Source organism: Cyprinus carpio, chromosome B3 (assembly GCF_018340385.1).
Source record: "Cyprinus carpio isolate SPL01 chromosome B3, ASM1834038v1, whole genome shotgun sequence".
Lineage (NCBI taxonomy): Eukaryota > Metazoa > Chordata > Actinopteri > Cypriniformes > Cyprinidae > Cyprinus > Cyprinus carpio.
In genome coordinates, this window is record NC_056599.1 from 45554705 (window position 1) to 45575542 (window position 20838).

Sequence of the window (20838 nt, forward strand, 5' to 3'; positions counted from 1 at the left end):
CTACCCATAATTTATTCCTAAAATCAGAGGGCAATGATAGCTGATTAACAAGGGTGTAGAAGCACCTAACCCTGATCGTAAGCCTAAAAATGACATTTCCTGAAAAGTTATCTCAATTCTGATTGGTTGATTGGTATGATGTTCCAGGATCAACAAGGATGATGATCCAGGAACATGTTGTACTCGGTCAAATCACGCTCACCAAAACCACACATCAGCTCACAAAATGAAGTTATTTCAAACGCTCGACTGATGTTGTGGAGTAGAATCATGTTATGAATTGTCCTCTTTTGTTGGACAATGCTTCTCTTAAGTTGTTTGGTGCATCTTGCTTTATAATTGCACGTTACAGCGCTTGCAGAGATCGAGCACCTTTTACTAATGCAACTTAACTTGTATACATTTAATTTAAATAAAATCAAACTGCCTAATATTTTGAGAACAAATTATAATAAAAATACATTAATAAAAGTACATTAATCTTCAGCATGAAACGGGCCACAAAATTAATGCAGACGCCTGTTGAATACCCAGAGCTATAGAGAACAGACGGCTCTGCATGGAACTCTGAATATCCTACCTCCGATAAGAAAAAAATGCATGCACCATAAATCCAGTCTTTCCCAACCAGGTCGCCTTGTAAAGTCCGTAATCCGTATAAAACAGGCCCCATGGTTTGGCACGCATGTGATTCGCGGATTAGTTGCAAAGTTTAAGATCACAGAGTGGAACTTTTTATCTTTTGCATGTGTTTCTAAATCTTACCATTTAATCAATTTTAAAGGTGGCACTTTTGCAGACCGATTACCAAGTAAGACGCCATAACACACATTGATGTAGGTCTTCAGATCAGGATGAGGAGTAAAAGCCTTGACCAAAGCTCTGAGCAAAGCCAGTGAAAAGTCATTTACAACCTCTTTTGGAGTTGGTGCACCTGCACGTATCCATTCTGTCAGCGTAAAAGTCAGCCAGTGAAATATGACAGCATTTGCACTACCTGAAAACATTAGCACTAATCACACACCATAATCTCCCATAAACTGCCACAACCAAAAGGGCCCCCTAAGCACAATTATATTGTTGTGCCCCTCTTCCTCAAATATGATATTCTATGAGCCACTATAGGGTGAAAATAGAATTAAAAAAGTAAATGAAATTAATTGTATTATTTACAAATTACAATTTTAGCTCTGACATTTATATGGCATAACTTTATTATGACACTTTATTTTATAGTCTCAAGCATCAGAAATCATGCAAAAGGGAAATTAAGCAGACTATGACCTGATTTTTGTAAGGGTTGTGAGCAAAGAAATTATAAAGGCTGTGTCATCTATAACAAAAAGGCCAAAAATGAAAGATAAAGTGAATATTTGAATTAAATGTTTGGTCAGTGCCTTTGGATTTGATCCTCCTGTAAGTGTAGCAGCAGCAATTACATGGCATTTGGCTCCCTTTGCAGGCATTTGTTATAACATGTACATAAATTGCACATCAAAACTCACAGGAATGTGGAAAGTGATAAACGTCTTTTTAAATGAATAATTTATTTTAATTTATTTTAATGTATTTTATATATATTTGTATAAGGTGTTGTAGCTGACACCTGAACACAGTTTTATGACTGCAAGTCTGAAATGCTACAGCGTTTGAGCCCATGTGAAAAAGTAGCATATTTGCTATGATTTACAGTTTATTTTAATAAATATAAAACATTCAATTCAATTGTGCGCTGACACCTGATAACAATTACAGTTGTTTTTTTGATGGACTGTAAGTCATTCTCCTCAAATCTGCCCAGTAACTGACAAATATAGGATCCAACGTCAAGCCAACTTTATGCCTAATTTATTTATTTATTTTTTACTTTCTTTAGTTTTCTTTTCTCTGCGCCGGATTGCTGATGTCCTTTACCCGGGCATAGATGTCCATCCATCAATTATGAACATTTAGCCGCAAACATGAGGTGCGAGCTGGCTCGGATGGGAGAATGGCGCATGTTTTTTTTTTTTTTTGAAAAATGGGATGGTGCATTTGGTGCCCTACGCAGACTGCGTGCCAAACATGCCTTTGCTCTACTCCAAACATACATAATAAGACATGTCCACATGGAGTCCAGTTTCCTCACTACTACCCATCAAAACACAGTGGGGTTAGTAGATGTCTTTGATAATGACTTGTACATATACATTTGTGTTTGAATCCAACAGTGACAGAAAAACTTGACCAGTCCAATGTCTATAATGCTACCACTGTGAGGTGCGCTGTATTTTAACATCGCAGTGGTCACCTAGTTCTCTCTTGCTTTGCTTTGCGCAGGGTGGCCAAATTAGGCAGATGGCTTGGCTCAGGATCTCCAAAATCCATCAGCTTTGTTGCCGCTGATGTCCTCCATACATGGAGTTCCATTCTACCCTCACACAGTTCTTTGGATATCTGCAAACGCAAGTTACCAGACATCGGACGCTTGGAACAACCAGTGTGCAAGGAGTCATCTGTGTTTTTAATAAAGCACCATTGGGCTATTCATTTCAGGCTCTCTGTTGCATTTTATGTGAATGTGGCCTTGACACTCCTTACACTTGCCTCTGATTTCTATATATTTCTCTGTGGCTGACGGATAGACCTTGGCTCTTTTAAAGGCAAATGTGCAGGGGCTTTTCACTTCTTGCCAAATGTGATGATTTATCACATGCATCCAGATGCCAGGCTTCAAAATGTGTATTCCCTTTTTTGTGTTTTAGAGAACTTGTTTTTGTATTGAACTCTTTCAGGCATACATTCAATCCATTTCTGAAATGGAACTTCACGATCAAAAGTCCAGCTATCTTTTGGTCTGGGGAAAAGGGTCCCTGGCTCAAAATCAGTGTCAAAAGTCAGTGTCACTACTGCCACTTGTTTCATTATCACTTTCATGAGTAAACCCTAAAGCAGACCAGATGTTGTGTCTGTTTAATTTAACATACAGTCGTGGCCAAAAATATTGGCCCCCTTGGTAAATATGATTGAAAAAGGCTGTGAAAATTCATCTGCATTGTTAATCCTTTTGGTCTTTTATTTAAAAAAAAATTCACAAAAATGTATCCTTTCATTGGATAATAAGAATTTAAAATGGAGGGGAAATATTATTATAAAATGAATGTTTTTCTCAAATACTCGTTGGTCACAATTATTGGCATCACTATAAATTCTTATAAGTAAAATATCTCTGAAGTATATTCCCATTCATATTCACAATTTTGAGCACTCCAGCATGATTATAAACATGAAATCATCCAGCTCTGGTTTCCTGTTTCACAGAAATATAAAGAGAAGTGAAAACAAAGCCCAAATTCCCTTAATCATCGATTACAATAAGAAAAACCAAAGAATACATTTCTGATGTGCAGCAAAAGATAACTGAGCTTCACAAATTAGTGAAGTGGCTTTAAGAAAAGAGCTAGAGGAGTGAAAATTACCATTTCCACCATCAGGGCAATAATTAAGAATTTCCAACCAACAGAAAATGTTACAAAACTGCCTGGAAGAGGATGTGTGTCTATATCATCCTAATGTGTGGTGAGAAGGAGAGTTTGAGTAGCTAAAGACTCTCCAAGGACCACAGCTGGAGAGTTGCAGAAAAAAAGTTGAGTCTCTGGTTCAGAAAAACTTTTAAAAAATTGTCAAACAGAACCTACATCAACATGAATTCAAAAACAAACTAAAGCATATTCAGTTATCAGCCATGAAACTTCAAATGGGACTGGCTTCTACGATCAGATGAAACTAAAAAAATTTGCTTTTTAGCAGCAAACACTCAAGATGGGTTTGGTAAACACAGAGAAAAAAAGTACCCCATGTGTACAATGAAATTAACTGCTGTATGTTTGATGTTGTGGGCCTATATTTTCTGCTGGAGGTCCTGGACAGCTTGTTTAGACACATGGCATCAGGATTCTATCAAATACCAACAAAGTAAACAAATCAGTAAGTGACTGGAGAAATTTAAATGGGCCATGTTTGGATCTTCTATGATCCAAATGAAACTCAAAAAAAACAACAAAATATGGGTCAGCTTTTTATAGCAGCAAAACACTGAAGAGAACATTGGAGCTGGGAATCTAAAGCTGGAGTGATTAAACTGGCAACCTCATGGAGAAGATTTTAGTGTTAAACTGGCAAAAAGTATTGAATAAAAGGGGGCCATTGAGTGTGGCCAATGTGTATTAGAAAAAAACATTTATTTCATAATGATATTTCCCCCCATTTTAAATTCTTATTATCCAATGAAAGGATACATTTTTGTGCATTTTTTAAATAAAAGACCAAAAGGTTTAACAATGCAGATGAATTTTCATAGCATTTTTTGATCATATTTACCAAGGGGGCCAATATTTTTGGCCACGACTGTAGGTGTATAGAGCCTTTGCGGTGATCTTGTTCTCTAGCTGCTCACTAAGCTCTGTCCAGATGTTCTGCTCAGGAGTAGATATGCTGCTCTTTTGTTGGTTTTGATTGATTCAATTGTCCTCATTTGTAAGTCACTTTGGATAAAAATGTCTGCTAAATGACTAAATTCAAATGTAAATGTTACATCTGCCAAGTTTTGCGACGTCATTTGCATTGTTTTATGGCATACTTAGTCCACTCCCTAATAAAGGACATTTACCTATTATTTTTAAAATATATTAATAAATGTATTGTAAAGACTTACCCATTTGACTGTATGCGATCGTATTATTGCTTCACATTCATGCTGTTATAAACTAGAGATAGAACCCACAGATTAGGCTATATGTTGTATTTAGTGCCAAATGCATGTGTGTGAAAATACCAATAGGACATTTAAAATACCCTAGTAACCGCAAAGCAACACCCTATCAATGGCCCAGGGTACCCTAGCAAACCACTCAAGCCAACTTAAAGTTCACCAGAGTACCCTAGCAACAACATAGAAACACCCTACCAACCATTCTTAGGACCTTAGCATCGATCTATCTTTAAGCTGCATAGCTCATGACTAACAAAAAAAAAACAAAACATAGATCACATCCAACACTCAAGCCAACTTAAAGTTTGTCTTGACTTTTTACAACCATTTAAAGCATAGCTTAGGTTTAACAGAAAAACAACATCAGTTTGAGCCCAGCCCTGCTTCCATGTGTTCTGGGGTCTTCAGGAAGTCAATCTCTTGGTGAATGGCCAGCACCTCCTCAGTGACACAGAGGACAATGCGGTGGCAGTGGAACGAGGCACATGTCAAACACTCTGGAGACCATCTGTATGATGTACCACTGGCAGACAGAAGAGAAACACCAGGGTCTGGATCGTGGCACACCATCCATGTTGCCCTTCACTTCTCAGAAAATCCAGCAGTACTGTCAGGGCCTAAAACCATTAAAAACCTGTCCAGCACTGGCACATTCAGCTTTATCCTGCAGTACAGGGGTCTGGTCTGATTTAGGGAAAGAAGGAAAAGAGAAATTGATTAGAGCTATGACAAACGTAATTAGCACAAGAAATATTGAGGTACTTTAGTTAACTACTTTTAGTACTAATACCACATTGGAATAAAACTACTAGTTATATTTAAAACCTTAGCTAAAGGGATAGTTCATCTGTAAGATGTAACAGAACAAAATGTTTAAAGAGAATAGAAAATAAAATCAAAGAGATCGATACCCACCCAGCAAAAACTTGTTGAAAAGACGTCACTGGCAGACGTCTAAACAACGTTAAAATTTAGTTGCAAGTTCAAAAGATGTCTTTTTCAGGTCGTCGAAAAGACGTCTATAAAAAGACATCCAAATTACGTCTAAATGTGGTTGTAAAGTTAAAGTTAAAAAGACATCTTTTCAGGCCTATTTTCAACTGTGAATTCATTAATTATATTTCATATTCATAATTACTGTCAAAATAAGACAATTCACAAAAGAGTATATTGACACATTTATTGACACATTAAATACATCTTTCATATGTAACATCTTAAAAAAAAAAAATATATATATATATATATATTAATCTATATTATATACATTCTGATCACCTCTTAAGCCTGCATTTGATATTGTGACAGTAATATTGTGAAATATAACTACAGAAATAATTGTCTTCTATGTGAATGCATTTTAAAATTTAATTTATCCCTGTGAACTGAATTTTCAGCATCATTACTCCAGTCTTCAGTGTCGCATAATCTTCAGAAATCATTCTAATATGCTGATTTGCTGCTCAAGAAACATTTCTGATTATTATCAATGTCAAAAACAGATGTGCTGCCCGATAATTTTGTGGAAACTATTACATTTCTCAGTATTCTTTGAATAGAACTGGCAAAAGTGCAGTATTTATTTGAAAGTTTTTTTTTTTCATTTTCTTTTTATCAATTTAAGTCTTTACTGTAACTTTTCATCAAATGAATCCATCTTTTGTTTAAACATAATTTTTCAAAACAATAAATCTTTAAAATATTGAAAATGAAAACAATGGCCAATTATAACCACATTAGAACATATTTCACCCAAAAATTAAAATTCTGTCATTAATTACTTACCCTCATGTTGCTCCAACCAGTGGTGTAGTCGGGGTCATAGGCAAGTATACACCGTAAGCTTACTTTTTTTCCCGGGCCATTTGCGTATTATGACTTCTAAGGATCAGTATTTGCGTATACCCTCAGTATACCCACTTGTTTTGTTGCTTCGCAAGTCCGTAATCTATTATCATGTAGGCTATAGTTTCCCCTTTAATGGTGTACTATACAGTTGTGTGAAACGCATGATTCTTTGTTGTAATTGGCATATTATCACTTCTGTCATTCTACCTTTCCCCGCCCATCATCGAATGAGTGTGCGTGTCATTTAGAGAACATTTATGGACCGGTGGACTGGTCGAGTTGTGAGCGGATCGCCGAAGTGAGGGAGACCTCCCCCACATTCGGCACTGTTTTTAAATTACACCAAACTGCAAAAAGCAAAAACTGCAAAAAGTGTGAAGTGGCGCTACGCAATGCCTCCGCACAGCGCTGCGTTTGCGCCACAATGTAAAGTGATAAATGAAAATAAAATTTACTTAACATCATGTCATTCCAAACCTGTATTTATTTATTTCTACTGTGGAACATAAAAAATAAGATAATTTGAGAAATTCAAGACATTTTTGTCCATACAGTAGAAGGTATAAGCAAAATGGTTTGGTAACATTCTACAAAATATCTTCTTTTGTGTTCCACAGAAGAAAGTAAGTCATACATGTTTGAGGGTGAGGAAAGGATGACAGAATCCATTAGAAGTAGGCCTAATATTTTCATCATTCTAGCTCAAAATCATTCCTCTGACAAAAATGCATGTGCTTTGAATTCCAGTAATATCTATCATTATTTGTTTCTGTCCTGTTTTATTTATTCATTTATTTACTCCAATTGAAGGCCCTATAACACAGCAGAACATTCATGAGAGAACTCAATTTAAATGTTAACTCTGGACATGTCCAGGCCCAATTTGAACCCCAGTCCAGCCTTGCCTACATGCTGCAAAATCCACTTGCAGGAAGTAGAAATCCCTTCCTAAATAATACAATCAGTGTATAAAAGCATAAAATAAAACATAAAACATCAAATTAAGATGAACATAAAAAAAACAAACAAAAAAAAAACATTAAATTAAGATGTATCTCTAAAGCACTTTTCACAATGAATATAATTCCAAAGACACATGTTAAAATTATAAAGAACTAATAATGCGTTGACAGATGGGCTGGAACAACCTGGAAGTCATGCTGTAGACTACTTGAAAAATAATCTGTTGATCAAATTTAGAGTATACTCTATTGATAATACTAAATTACTAATAAACCAAAAACATATTTTTTTTTTTGTGGTGGTGGTGAGACGGGGGTTGGGGAACGACTGGGTAATAGTAAACCACTTTTTTCTTTAGGACTACACCACAGATCACAACAAAACATTATCTAATGCAAATAAGAAATATACTTACTTAGCATAAAATATCTCCTCCACTAGCATTCTGTTTGTGAGGTAAACAAAGCTTATTTCTCTCAGCGCATCTTCTTCTGAGGTAAATACAAGATTTATTCCTCTCAGCTTCTTATTGCAAAAAGGAAAAGTATCCAAGATGAACATGTTGCTGCTTTGTTTATGTGGGCATTTACGTGTCACACGTCTCACATGGAGATTTGTATTATCAATAGCGCGAAAAGCATGTGTGAAAGTGACTCACTATACACTGGTGACTATTTCTGTCCTCATTGTACAACATCACTCCTGACATTAATGCGCAACAGTAAAACTGATATCTTTTTTTAATGCTATTTACAGAACATTATGATAAATACTTTGTTACATGTATGTGCAAGATTGCAAATGTTTACTAGATTAGACATTACCTGTCTAGTGATATATGGTTATGCTGAAATATAATATTGGTTTGTGTTTTAAAATCTATTACGTGTAATTTTGTAGCGAATTATCTCTTTAAGTTGTGAGCTTCAGAACTGCCTATAAGGGAACATAGTGAGCATCGATGTTTCCTGGTTTTCACAGCTTTTTAGGCAGCAAACATTTCGTTGCACTGTAAAAAAAAAATTGTGATTGAAACAGCCCTTAACCACTGACTACTGAGCAAGGGACCTGAGTGATACACAGCCAGAGTTTAGGTCCACATCTGATCACACTCACCTGTTTGTGACTTTATACTTAGTAAAACTGAAGACCTTGATTAATGTGTTCAGGTGTGCTGGACTAATCTGCATGTAACTCTGCATGGAAGTGGACCTTGAGAGACAATGTGAGATCTCCTGCAACATGTTCTGAACATGACCATTCAAAGAGGCAGGATTTCTTCTAGACTGATGACTTACAACACCGGTGTCCAGTCCTGAGCTGGAGAACCAACGTTCTGCAGAGTTTCTGGTGATCCTTGATCAGCTGCTCAGGTCTGCTTAATTAGGGTTGGAGCTAAACTCTGAAAAAAGAAAAGACAACCAATATTATGATGTTAAAAAGGTAAACAACATTAAAGTAAAAAAAAATGTATTCATAAATATGCACTACATCTTAAAATGCACAAAGATGAAGAAAAAAAAAAGCTATGTGTTTAATGAGAACTATCAACCCACTGAAAAATAAGAAGCAATATTAAGTCACAGATGCATTTTCATTTATTCTTATTGAAATAAGTTACAATTACCTTGTGGTTTATCGATGATTTTCAGTCTCTGAAATAGAAAAGATCTATCAGTGATAAATGGCATCATACATGCATCATTTGTAATGATATTTCATAAGCGTTCTAACACCATGTCTACACTGGACGGCACAACACAATACAGCAGAACCTATTCTATGCAGAAAAGAAAAACTATTTACAGAATATACAAAAAAAATAATAATAATAACAGAATTTAAATGTTTAGGTTTACTAATTTAGTAATGCTTTTAGTAAATTACAGTGTGGACATCAAAATAACTAACAAGCAAACAAACACACACGTACATACATACATATATACATACATTATATATATATATATATATATAGCAAAAGAAAATTACAGATGCATGCTGATATAGGCGAAATATATTGTGAAAGATATAAAGTTATTTAAAAGTTTTCTCAGATGTTTTAATTTTCTGTCAGCAGCTCCCTTCAGAAATTTGAAAATCAGGAACTTCTCCTGTGTCGTAGATGTTTTTTTTTTCTGACACTTCTGAAATCACAGAACAAGTGGTATCAATATGTGTTTACCATGAAAGATCAAAACCTGTTTTAAGTTTCAGACACTGATCATATATAGATCAGTGGTTTCAGACCATTTTCATGCTCTGTGTAAGTGACGTAACGTTATCCGATTAACTGTACAGTGCATACTTTTAGGTTAACATTAAATTAATTAGCTTACTTCCATTCACCCGCCGACAAATTACAAACAAAATCTCTCTCTCTCTCTATAAAGCGCTACACATAAGATGACATTAAAAGCCCAAACTTTAATAAACAAGAGCTCAAGTTACCTCTTGTAGTTAACATTACGGTTGAGATGCTAACGGACTTTTTCTGAAGACACTAAACCATTTCTATAAAGTAAATATTCAACGAAAGCGTGTCATTTACATGCAAGAAAGTGTCAGGAACAATTTTATGTACCATTTTTGTAATTTTAGAGACGAAACTTACCTGAAATTAGCGAAAACAACCATGAGACAGCGTTCAGCTGCTTGACAGTTGAGCTGCCGCCCCGTTTCCATGGTGACCTCCTCCGCTCCAGTTCAGCGCGCGCGCCCATTAAAACACGTAGAAGACACGCAGAATTTACGATAATATAATATAATCTTTAGAAATGGTAAACGTGGTAAATAACATTGAAAAAAATTAATATTCGTACACATATTTACACATGTATCATAAGGAACAATTTTAAGCTTTAATGTTTGATGTATTTTTTAAATATATTTTCAAAATATATTTCAATATATTTAACAGTGCTTCAGATATGTCAGATGTCTAATCTATTTCTTCACTAGCTACATTTATGTTAATAGCTATATATGTGGTCCAAAATAAACGTGCTTCTGGTAAATTTGGACTAAATTAGATGGACCAAAAGCCCAGGTTTCAACATCTATTTTTGGACTAAATTTGGACTAAATCAGATGGACCAAACAATGACCAATTTTCAACGTCGATTTTTGGGCTTCTTCAGAGATTCTGCTTGTTATTATCAGCTGCCTTCAATAATGCAAAATCAGCACACTGTAAAAAATAAATAGTTGAGAAAACATAAAAATATAAGGCAACTTGATGCAGTAAGACTCTTGAGTTGTCTCAATTATTTTTTAGTTCTTCTCAGTAATCCCAGCTAACAATTTTACATTCTCGGAACGTTCTAAGAACGTTAGTTTTTGGTTCCCAGAACGTTCCCTATTGGTTATCCAGGAAAGTTTTCTTAACGTAAATAGAACGTTCCCTTAAGGTTAGGGGAACGTTCCGGGAACCTACTCGGAACGTTCCCGCAACGTTCCCCTTAAGGTTAGGGGAACGTTCCCGCAACGTTCCCATAAAGTTCCCAGAACGTTCACCTAACCTAAGCACGTTTCAGAAACTTTACGAGAACATTTTCAGAATGTTCCCCTAACCTTAAGAAGGTTCCCAGAACGTTCTCCTAACCTCAACATTCTGATGTCTGTACATTTAATAATCAGTCAACAAGCCAATACTTCTACATAGTTTATTGTATACATATTGTATTGTTGTACAACAATAATATTGTTCTTATTGTACATAATCTTATGAACCATGAATTAAATGAAAAAAAATATATGACTTGCATTTAAAGAAACAATCTCAATCTCTGAAATGGGACATGAACATTTTATTTTAAACAACATCAAACTAAATTTATAAGTATGAAAATGTGTGTGGTGAACAAAACTGTGAAAATGTGTACGGTAAACATAAAACTGTGAAACTTCTCCAACATCTTCACTTCACCATCAGCTGCAAAACAAAAACAAAGGGAAAAAAAAGAGACAAAAAATATAGAAATAAAAAAAAAAAAAAAAAAAAAAAAAAAAAATTTTGACTAGTGCAGTTAAGGATTGTGTGCCGATGGCCGGTGAGTTAACAAAATTTTGCAGCCATAATTATATATACACTTTTTTACTGGCCAGGAATTTATTTATTTGCGAGGTAGTTACTACAACAATTACTAAACATTATATAATTCTTTTAACTAGCCCTAGTTTTACTTTGAGAAAAAAAAATAAATAAATAATAATAAAAATGATACTTCAATGAAACTACTGAAGTCACCTGCAAGCCTTAATATGTGAATTTATTACTACAATTAATTTGCCCTGCAATATTTTAATTGCACATTACCATATAAGTGATGCCCAGTGAAGATAATAAACTAGGATAATATAACTAAACTACTTTTTAAACTCATCTAGTAATTATACTTTCTAAGTTAAAACTAATATCAAAACTATTTTGCATGGGGTACATTGAATTATTGAAAATTAAAACAAAGCTGACACATTACATACCATTTTAAATGCCTGTGTGGGGCAAATTTTAGGACCATTGAAATGAGGTCTTCGATCTCACTGGCCTTTAGAGACTTGTACGCCTTCTGCATTGCCCCTAGATGTAGGAATAATATCATGTAAACATTGTAGCTATTTGAAGTATGGTATCATTTAAAATAATGTACATTGGGACAAGAACAATTTTCCAAAGTGCAAAAAAAATTGGCTATAAATATAGAAAATGACTGATAACTTGCCTCACGATCACGTTTCATATTTTCAGGTTTTGGAAGGGTAGTTTGCCTTCTTTCCCTTTAAGGCTGTAGGCACCCAAGACTTCATTTGATGCAACCTTGCGCAATATTTTGCGCAAGGTTGCACCTGGGTTTGCTCCTCCAAGGGACCGAAGGTAATTCGTCTGTTTAAAAGAAAGAAAGAGAGAAAGAAAGAAAGACTGTTATTTAGAGGAAAAAAGAATATAGCATCATGACATCAGATGAAATATTTTTGTTGTTATTTTAATGAAAGCATTCAAGCTGTGAATGATGTGTTGTTCCACATTAATATGTGAACACATTTTCTTCTGAAACCACTCTAATGGAATTATAGTTTTTGAATGAATAAAAGTAATGCAAACATGTGCATAGGGGGTGTAAACTTTTGAAAATGTGAATGTTGGACATTGTTCTTATTTTAAGATCTAATTTCATTTATTTTTTCCATTTACTCAGTTAGCCAGTAATCATAATAACCACTCAGTTAGCCAAAAATCAGATATGCAGAAGCTGTTGGAAAACCAAGAATGTGCAGGACACAGAGTGGGTAGTGGGTAGAAGAGTGGAAGAGTGGGCAGAACAGCATGAATAGCCTCAGTTTCGGAGTTTGTTAGTCTACCAAGAAAAAGCTTTATAGTAGTAAAAGTATCCTGCATTGTTAAGGTTTGCGTGCCGCCTGCTGTGTTGTTTGTGAAAGAATGCGGGAGAGTAGAATCACATTATAATTTGCTGTTACACGCTTCTGCTCTCCCGTGCACTTTCGGCCTCAAAACAGCATAAACGTCACTCAACCCCTTGAGCTTGATAAAGGAAAGAATACTGAGGGAAAACATATTACATTGCCCAAATAATGCAGGGAAAAAACTGATCTGCAAACAATTATAGGCTACCGCGGGAGAAATATTCAGCAGACACAGTTTGTGTTTGCTGGACAGGTGAGGCAGAGGATAGCACAAAATTATAAACCTTTAAATCGCATGAAATAGTGTGGCGCTACTACCGTTCCGCGTCTCTCAGAAATTAGGGCTTTGTTATTATGCAATATAATGAAGCGATAGAGATGGAAACGCCCCCTCTCTCTTCTTAAAAAGTTTTAAATTCAAAAAGTTTTTACCCCTTGGTATGTAAATGCCATCTATATGTTGTATCAAGGTCAATACCACACTCACCAACTCACAAACACCCTCTATAACACTCACAAAAAAACTCGTAATGGATTTGAGTGTCTTGCATAAGTATTACCATCTTGGCCCTTTTTTCTTTATTTTCCAAATCCCTGTCAAGGGTCTGCAGATCCTCCACTGTTTGGCATGGCCCATTCCAGGAATTCCCCATCTTCCTGTGTCGCGGTCACAGCTACTGCAGCCAGTAACTGCCTCTGCATGGCCAGAATGTCTTGCTGGTTCTCGACAATTTCTTGTAGTCTTTGCAAGACTTTTGTGCGATAGCCTGTGAAGCAATATTGCATAATGCTCTTTGAATGTGTAGTATTACTGTATTTTTAAAAATCAAAACTTGACTTACTTTTTGTTGCAGAGTCCGAACATTGGGGCTCTTCAACGAGGAGCTGCGAAGCAACTGTGGCATAAAACAAAATTTCACTCTAACTAGAATTATTAATAATTACAATAAATATAATATTCTGAATTTCAGAATATAATATTCTGAATTATAGAATAGAATTTTAGAAAAATACCTTCAAGAGGCCATGATATGCTTGACTCCTGCAGCAATTCATTTGCTGTATAAATATAAACAGAATAGGCAATTTCAAAACTAGTTTTCAAGGGCCACTCTTCTTCAGAGTTTAGCTCCAACCCTAATCTAGCACACCTGATTAAGCTAATCAATGTTGATTAATTGAATAATTTAATTATTGAAATTAATTGATAATAAAAGGAAGCTGAGTCGAATCAAAGTTGGAGCTAAACTCTGCAGAAAAACGGAAATCAAAAGCCACATTAACCCCCTGTTTCATAGACAAGGCTTAAGTCTAGTCCTAGACTAAAATGTAAATCTGAGCTATTTCAACTGAAAGAAACGTGCACTGACTGATCTTAAAACATGTCAGTGCATTTGTTTTGTCTTAAGATGCACACCAGTAATGTTTTTTTCTAAGGCATGTTTATAAAAATTACTATGAAAGAACTATGACCTAATCCTGGCTTAGGCTAAACCCTGTCTGTGAAACCAGGCCATAGATTCAGCATTAATGAATGAGTCGCAGGTTATAATTAAACATGAAAAAAAAAAAAAAAAAAAAAAACTTTCAGTGTTGAGAAAGATAACTGAAAATTCCTTCTTTCTTGCCAGCAGAGAGAGAGAGAGATATATCATTCATTCATTCATTTGGGAAGATGTGTTTGTCCATAAAAGCATACTTGTATATTATACAAACCCTTGTCCAGAGGATGAATACTGGAGAATGATGAATCTGTAAATACAAAATTGAATGGATGATAAATGGAGACATTGGTTAATAGTCATGTGGGCCATACTATAATTGTGGGTACATCTAATGTCTGTGAGATCATTTTGATTCTCATCATCAGCCTCAATGAATACTTTTCTAGAAAATTATATTTATATCAATCACATTTCTAAATGTGAAAAAAAGATGTTTACTGTCAAATTAGGAAAATACCCTTAAAAAATAAAGTCTCACATAATTTGCATTGCGTGATATGATGTTCTCAAGAAGCACATGGATGAAAAACTAGAAGTCATGTCCTCTCTCTTTTCCGAAATATTGCTTAAAATAGCAAATCTGTGTCAAGAGTGGATTAATTGACAGTGAGCTCTGTTACACAAGTATAATTACAGCAAATTTTTAACAAGAAAATTTGACTAAAACTTATGCTCCTGAAAATAAATGTACCATAAGCTTAGTAGCTCTAGGTGTATATGTAAAAACATAGTCAGTAACATAGTTGACCAGGAATATAAATTGTTATATGCATTTTGAAACACTCACTCACACTCACTTACTCCCTCCCTCTCTCACACTCTCTCACACTCAATCACTCCCTCCCTCTCTCACACTCACTCACTCACACTCTCACACTACTCCCCCTCACTCACATCCCTCCTCTCTCTCACTCACTCACTCACACTCACTCACTCCCTCCCTCTCCAAAACCAACCAAAACCACTTACTCCCTCCCTCACACTCTCTCATCTCACACCTCACACTCACTTACCCCTCCTCTCTCTCACACACTCACACACTCACTCCCTCCCTCCCTCTCTCTCACACTCACTCACTCACACTCACTCCCTCCCTCTCTCACACTCACTCACTCACACTCACTTACTCCCTCCCTCTCTCACACTCACACTCACTTACTCCCTCCCTCTCTCACACTCACTCACACTCACTTACTCCCTCCCTCTCTCACACTCACTCACTCACTCACTCACTCACTCACTCACTCACTCACTCACTCACACTCACTTACCCTCCCTCCCTCTCACACTCACTCACTCACTCACTTACTCCCTCCTCACTCTCTCACACTCTCTCACACTCACTCACTCCCTCCCTCTCTCTCTCACACACACACTCACTCACACTCACTCCCTCCCTCCCTCTCTCTCACACTCACTCACTCACTTACTCCCTCCCTCTCTCACACTCTCTCACTCACTCTCACCACTCACTTACTCCCTCCCTCTCTCTCACACTCACACACCCACACCCACTTACCCCCTCCCTCTCTCACAACACACCACCAACCCAAACTCACTTACTCCCTCCCTCTCTCTCACACTCACACTCACTTACTCCCTCCCTCCCTCTCTCTCCCTCTCTCACTCACCTTACTCCCTCCCTCTCTCTCACCTCACTCCACTCACTTACCCCTCCCTCACTCACTCTCTCCTCCCTCCTCCCTCTCACACACTCACTCACACTCACTCCCTCCCTCCCTCTCTCACACTCTCTCACACTCACTTACTCCCTCCCTTCCTCTCTCACACTCTCTCACACTCACTCACTCCCTCCCTCTCCTCTCTCACACACACTCACTCACTCTCTCTCCCACTCACTCACTCACACTCACTCTCTCTCTCTCTCTCTCTCACACTCACTCACACTCACTTACTCCCTCCCTCTCTCACACTCAATCACTCCCTCCCTCTCTCACACTCACTTACTCCCTCCCTCTCTCACACTCTCACACTCACTCACTCACTCACTTACTCCCCTCTCTCTCTCCTCCCCTCTCACTCACACTCACTTACTCCCTCCCTCTCTCTCACACTCACTCACTCACACTCACTTACTCCCTCCCTCTCTCTCACACTCACTTACTCCCTCCCTCTCTCACACTCACTCACACTCACTTACTCCCTCCCTCACACTCTCTCACTCACACTCACTTACTCCCTCCCTCTCTCTCACACACTCACTCACACTCACTTACTCCCTCCCTCTCTCTCACACACTCACTCACACTCACTTACTCCCTCCCTCCCTCTCTCTCACACACACACTCACACTCACTCACACTCACACCCTCCCTCCCTCTCTCTCACTCTCACACTCACTCACTCACTCACTCCCCTCTCCTCTCTCACACTCACTCACTCACCTCCCTCTCTCACACTCTCACACTCACTCCTCCTCTCTCTCACACTCACTCACTCACACTCACTTACTCACTCCCTCCCTCTCTCACACTCACTCACTCACTCACTCACACACTCACACACTCCCACTCACTCACTCACTCACTCACTCACAATATAAATATATAATATAAGCTTTGAGTTTGTGAAAAAAAATCAGAAAAATGTTTTTCTTTACATTGTCAAATGCCATATGTACCCCAAATTATAGAATGACTCTTGACCCATGTGTTAACAACTTACATTTTGGTGGATGAGGTTTTGACACATTTGTATTCTCCTTTGGTAAAACTCTGCCATCATCTGAAATGGAAACATGCTTCAAAATAGAGTTCACAAATTGTTATTTATAATTATGTTGGCTCTTCCTGCTTTTTTTGTTTGTTTTTGTTTTCAGTGGATATATACAAAATTCTTTAAAGTGATTTGAATGATTACCATCTGAGGTAGAATCAATTTCCGATACAAATCTTGGTGGCTTTTTATGTGCCCTCTTTTTGTTCACTCTGGAGCAGTCTTCTGTTTCAACATTCGAGGTCTCCACTACTCGCCGGCATTTCTGAAGACCTTTAGTGTAAGAGTCTGGAAAAATATGGTAAATATTAAATATTAGGGCTGGGTGATATATCTAACGATATGATCATGCGCATCTAGTCAGTAAATCTGGTTCCGTGATTACCGCTTAATCGCCATCACCTGCTTTTAAATGGAGTGGCATTTAATAGACAGAGCCGTAGATCACTGACAAGCTACGCAATATCGTGCTCATTATTGCAGATGAATCGCCTTCGATAATGAATGCGATATTGCGTAGCTTGTCAGTGATCTACGGCTCTGTCTATTAAATGCCGCTCCACTTTAAAGCAGGTGATGACGATTTAGCGGTAATCACGGAACCGGCTTTACTGACTAGATGCGCATGATCATATCGTTAGATGTATCGCCCAGCCCTATTAAATATTGAAAAATATAAGATAGTATAATAGTAGGTTCATTTAAATAATGTATAAACTACAGTACATTACCTGTTCTTAACCAAACTTTTTTTAATGGACATCGCCTCCACTTTGCTTTGTCTGGCAGAGAGCAGTTTTTTACAAGTTTCCTTGTGTTCGTAAATGTCCAGTAACAGAACATTCCCTGAAAACAAAAAGATTTACCATTCTTGAACTGATTTAGTGATGTAAATGAATGTGAAAACTTATTGAAAACAAAACAATACCTCTTTGGTTTCCTCCAACCATGACGTTGGAATTATTTCAACAGCACTATCCTCAGCAAATTCCACAACTGCAAAACTTTTTGCGTCCATCTGTTGAGAAAAATATACAAAAGGAAATATTTCCTAAAAGATAATTTACACAGTGTATTATATTTATTGAATAACTAATTGCTTATAATAACTGATTTTAATGACCTTCACTGTTTATCCTCCTTTGTTTCTCTGAATGTCCTTAAATGGTGAATTAACAGTAGATCTTAACATTAATGCATTGGCTGTGTGTGTGTGTGTTTGTGTGTGAGTGAGAGAGAGAGAGAGACAGTGTGAGTGAGTGAGTGAGTGAGTGAGAGAGAGAGAGTGAGAGAGAGATAAATAGATATTGACTAGGGCATTATCTGTGCACATGCAGGATTGCTAAGAAGATAGTCTCTTCACTTTTTTCCACCATTATAGCTTTTCTTGTCAGTTGCCGTTTTGGTATGAGCTTCATGACAGCATGCCTTGATTGCACTTTGAAGCATCCAAGTATTCTTGAGTCGCATGGATCTCTGAAAAGTGGTTCTGTTTTCTCAAAAAGCTTGCACAGCAGCATCTGGCAACCATCATCCGACTCTCTCTCTTCAATGGCCTCACAGCATTTACCTTCATCAAGTATGAAAGCATTATTAGGCCTTTTGAATTTGGGCTCAGAGACCTCCACAGACAATGGGGATTTTGACATCTCCTCTAGCCGTTTCACCACTTGAGTAAGTGGCTGCTTTCCTGACCTTACAAGTTGTTTCAGCTTCCCAAGATAATTTTCAAAAGGGAATGCACTGCAAGCATCAAGACTGCCAAAAGCCATTGCCTCCTCTGGTAAATGCACCATTGAATGTACATTGTACACCATGAAGTGGTCTCCATATAGTTCTCCTGCTTTTCCAACAAAGTATTTCATCAGCTCTTTGCTGTAGCTGATGTGTTCCACTGCAAGTGTAGGGCAAAGCAGAAGACCCAAGGCAACACTAAAGACCATGAAGTGATCATATAGCTGATCAGCCAGAATTCCTTTAAGCACGATCTTTCCTGTGTAAACAGCAAACTGCCGCAGTTCGGTTGCCTTCCACCTGTCAACGTCTTCCAGATTTCTAGGTTTCCGGGCAAAACAGCTGGGAATGACCTTTCGAAGTGACAGCAGCCTTTGGGTCACATTACTTATTTGCCCAGCAGACATTCTCACTTTCCTGTCTCCTCTAACCCACACTGTTATTAGTTTTTTCATTACTCCCAGGCAAGCTTGGTGCATGTAATCAATTGGGAATTGTTGTACCATGTCTAGTGGGAGGCTCAAAAATGGGGACACAGGAGTGTCCTCATTTTCTTGACGTCTAGTCATTTCAGCGCGAAATGAGTCATTGCTTCGTAAAGTGAGGTTATCAACCTCTGGGTAGGTCACGCGTCCAACCACCCATGTGCCCTTCTGTGTCCATTTATCACACCCATAGTACCCAGAATACTGTTTGATCATTTTTACCATGGCTCTTGCGGGTGCGTCACACACAACACATCTGATTTTTATTTCTTTTCCATCCAAACCATTGTCCAGAAGTTCCTGAATGTCCTTTATGGCTTCTTCAGTAAAATCCAAATTTGTTGGTTTGGTGGGACCGAGTGTCAGTGTGACAGGAAAGACACTGATGGGTGGCAGGTGAATGGCACAGAGGATGGGCCAAAGATAGGTTTTGCTGCTTTTAAAAATAGGCAGGCCATCTATATTAAATGATAGCTCCAATGTGCTAACTCCTTCTGTAATCTCTCTTGGATAGCGCTGCAGCTGCTCAAGAAGGCTCTCTCTTAAATTAAAATGGACACACTCCATTCCTGATTTTACCACTGATTTAATGAGTCTTGGAGTTTTCAGCAATGTCCTTGCTGTTGATGGAAGCTCTGGGTGTCCATTTTTTTTAAGTCCTTCAAGGAGATCATCTAGGGCATTATGCTTAATGAGGTGTTTTGTTGCCCATTCTTGTAAAAATGTTGAGAGTGAAGTTTGGGCCACTTTGTTTTCATCCCCAGTTTCTGAATTGCAGTTTTCCTCACTGGACACATCGGCCACACTGTCAGGTCCTGAACTGCAGCTCTCCCCACTGACCAAAATTTCTACACTTTCAGTAACACTTGAGATGTCTTCAGTGTAATTTTCTTCATTAATTCTTTCTTGAAGTGATACTGGATGAACTGATGACTCCTCTCCAATACACCTTTCATGCAGTGATCTCCGTGCATATTTCCACTGCCGTGTGTAGCGTTGCCTCTTGGTTTTTGAATCCATTCTAAATCCAAATTATTGGACAAGCATAAAATCTGGTACTGGCATATTTTGCAGTATTTCATTATATCTATTAGCAGCTAGTCTTCAGTCTTTTACATCAAAAATTGATTTCTTACAAGTTGAAATTTCCCATATCAGAAATACAATTCTTACTAGTAAAAACTTTTATTTTTGGTATCAGTAATCATGTGGTTACTAGTGCAAATGTTTAAACTTGATATCAAGAATTTAATTGCTAATGGTAGAAATGTTCATTTCTGATATCAATAATAATATAAAAAATATCATGAATCCGATTGTTGCTAATAAGAAAGCCATTTTTATATTTATATATGTGTGTGTAGTACTGTTTATTATGTATATATAAATACAC

At 37.3% G+C, this 20838-nt stretch overlaps 2 long non-coding RNA genes across 2 annotated transcripts; both read right to left on the reverse strand.

Moving 5' to 3' along the window:
* Nucleotides 1-8409: 8409 nt before the first annotated feature.
* Nucleotides 8410-10382, reverse strand: LOC109088058. The gene is made up of 3 exons (XR_002017484.2): nucleotides 10176-10382; nucleotides 9189-9216; nucleotides 8410-8963 (listed from the first exon to the last, which is right to left on the reverse strand). It is a non-coding gene; the product is annotated as an uncharacterized LOC109088058 (long non-coding RNA).
* Nucleotides 10383-13535: 3153 nt separating this feature from the next.
* Nucleotides 13536-14684, reverse strand: LOC109088059. The gene is made up of 3 exons (XR_006154401.1): nucleotides 14000-14684; nucleotides 13828-13881; nucleotides 13536-13752 (listed from the first exon to the last, which is right to left on the reverse strand). It is a non-coding gene; the product is annotated as an uncharacterized LOC109088059 (long non-coding RNA).
* Between the last annotated feature and the right edge of the window lie 6154 nt (nucleotides 14685-20838).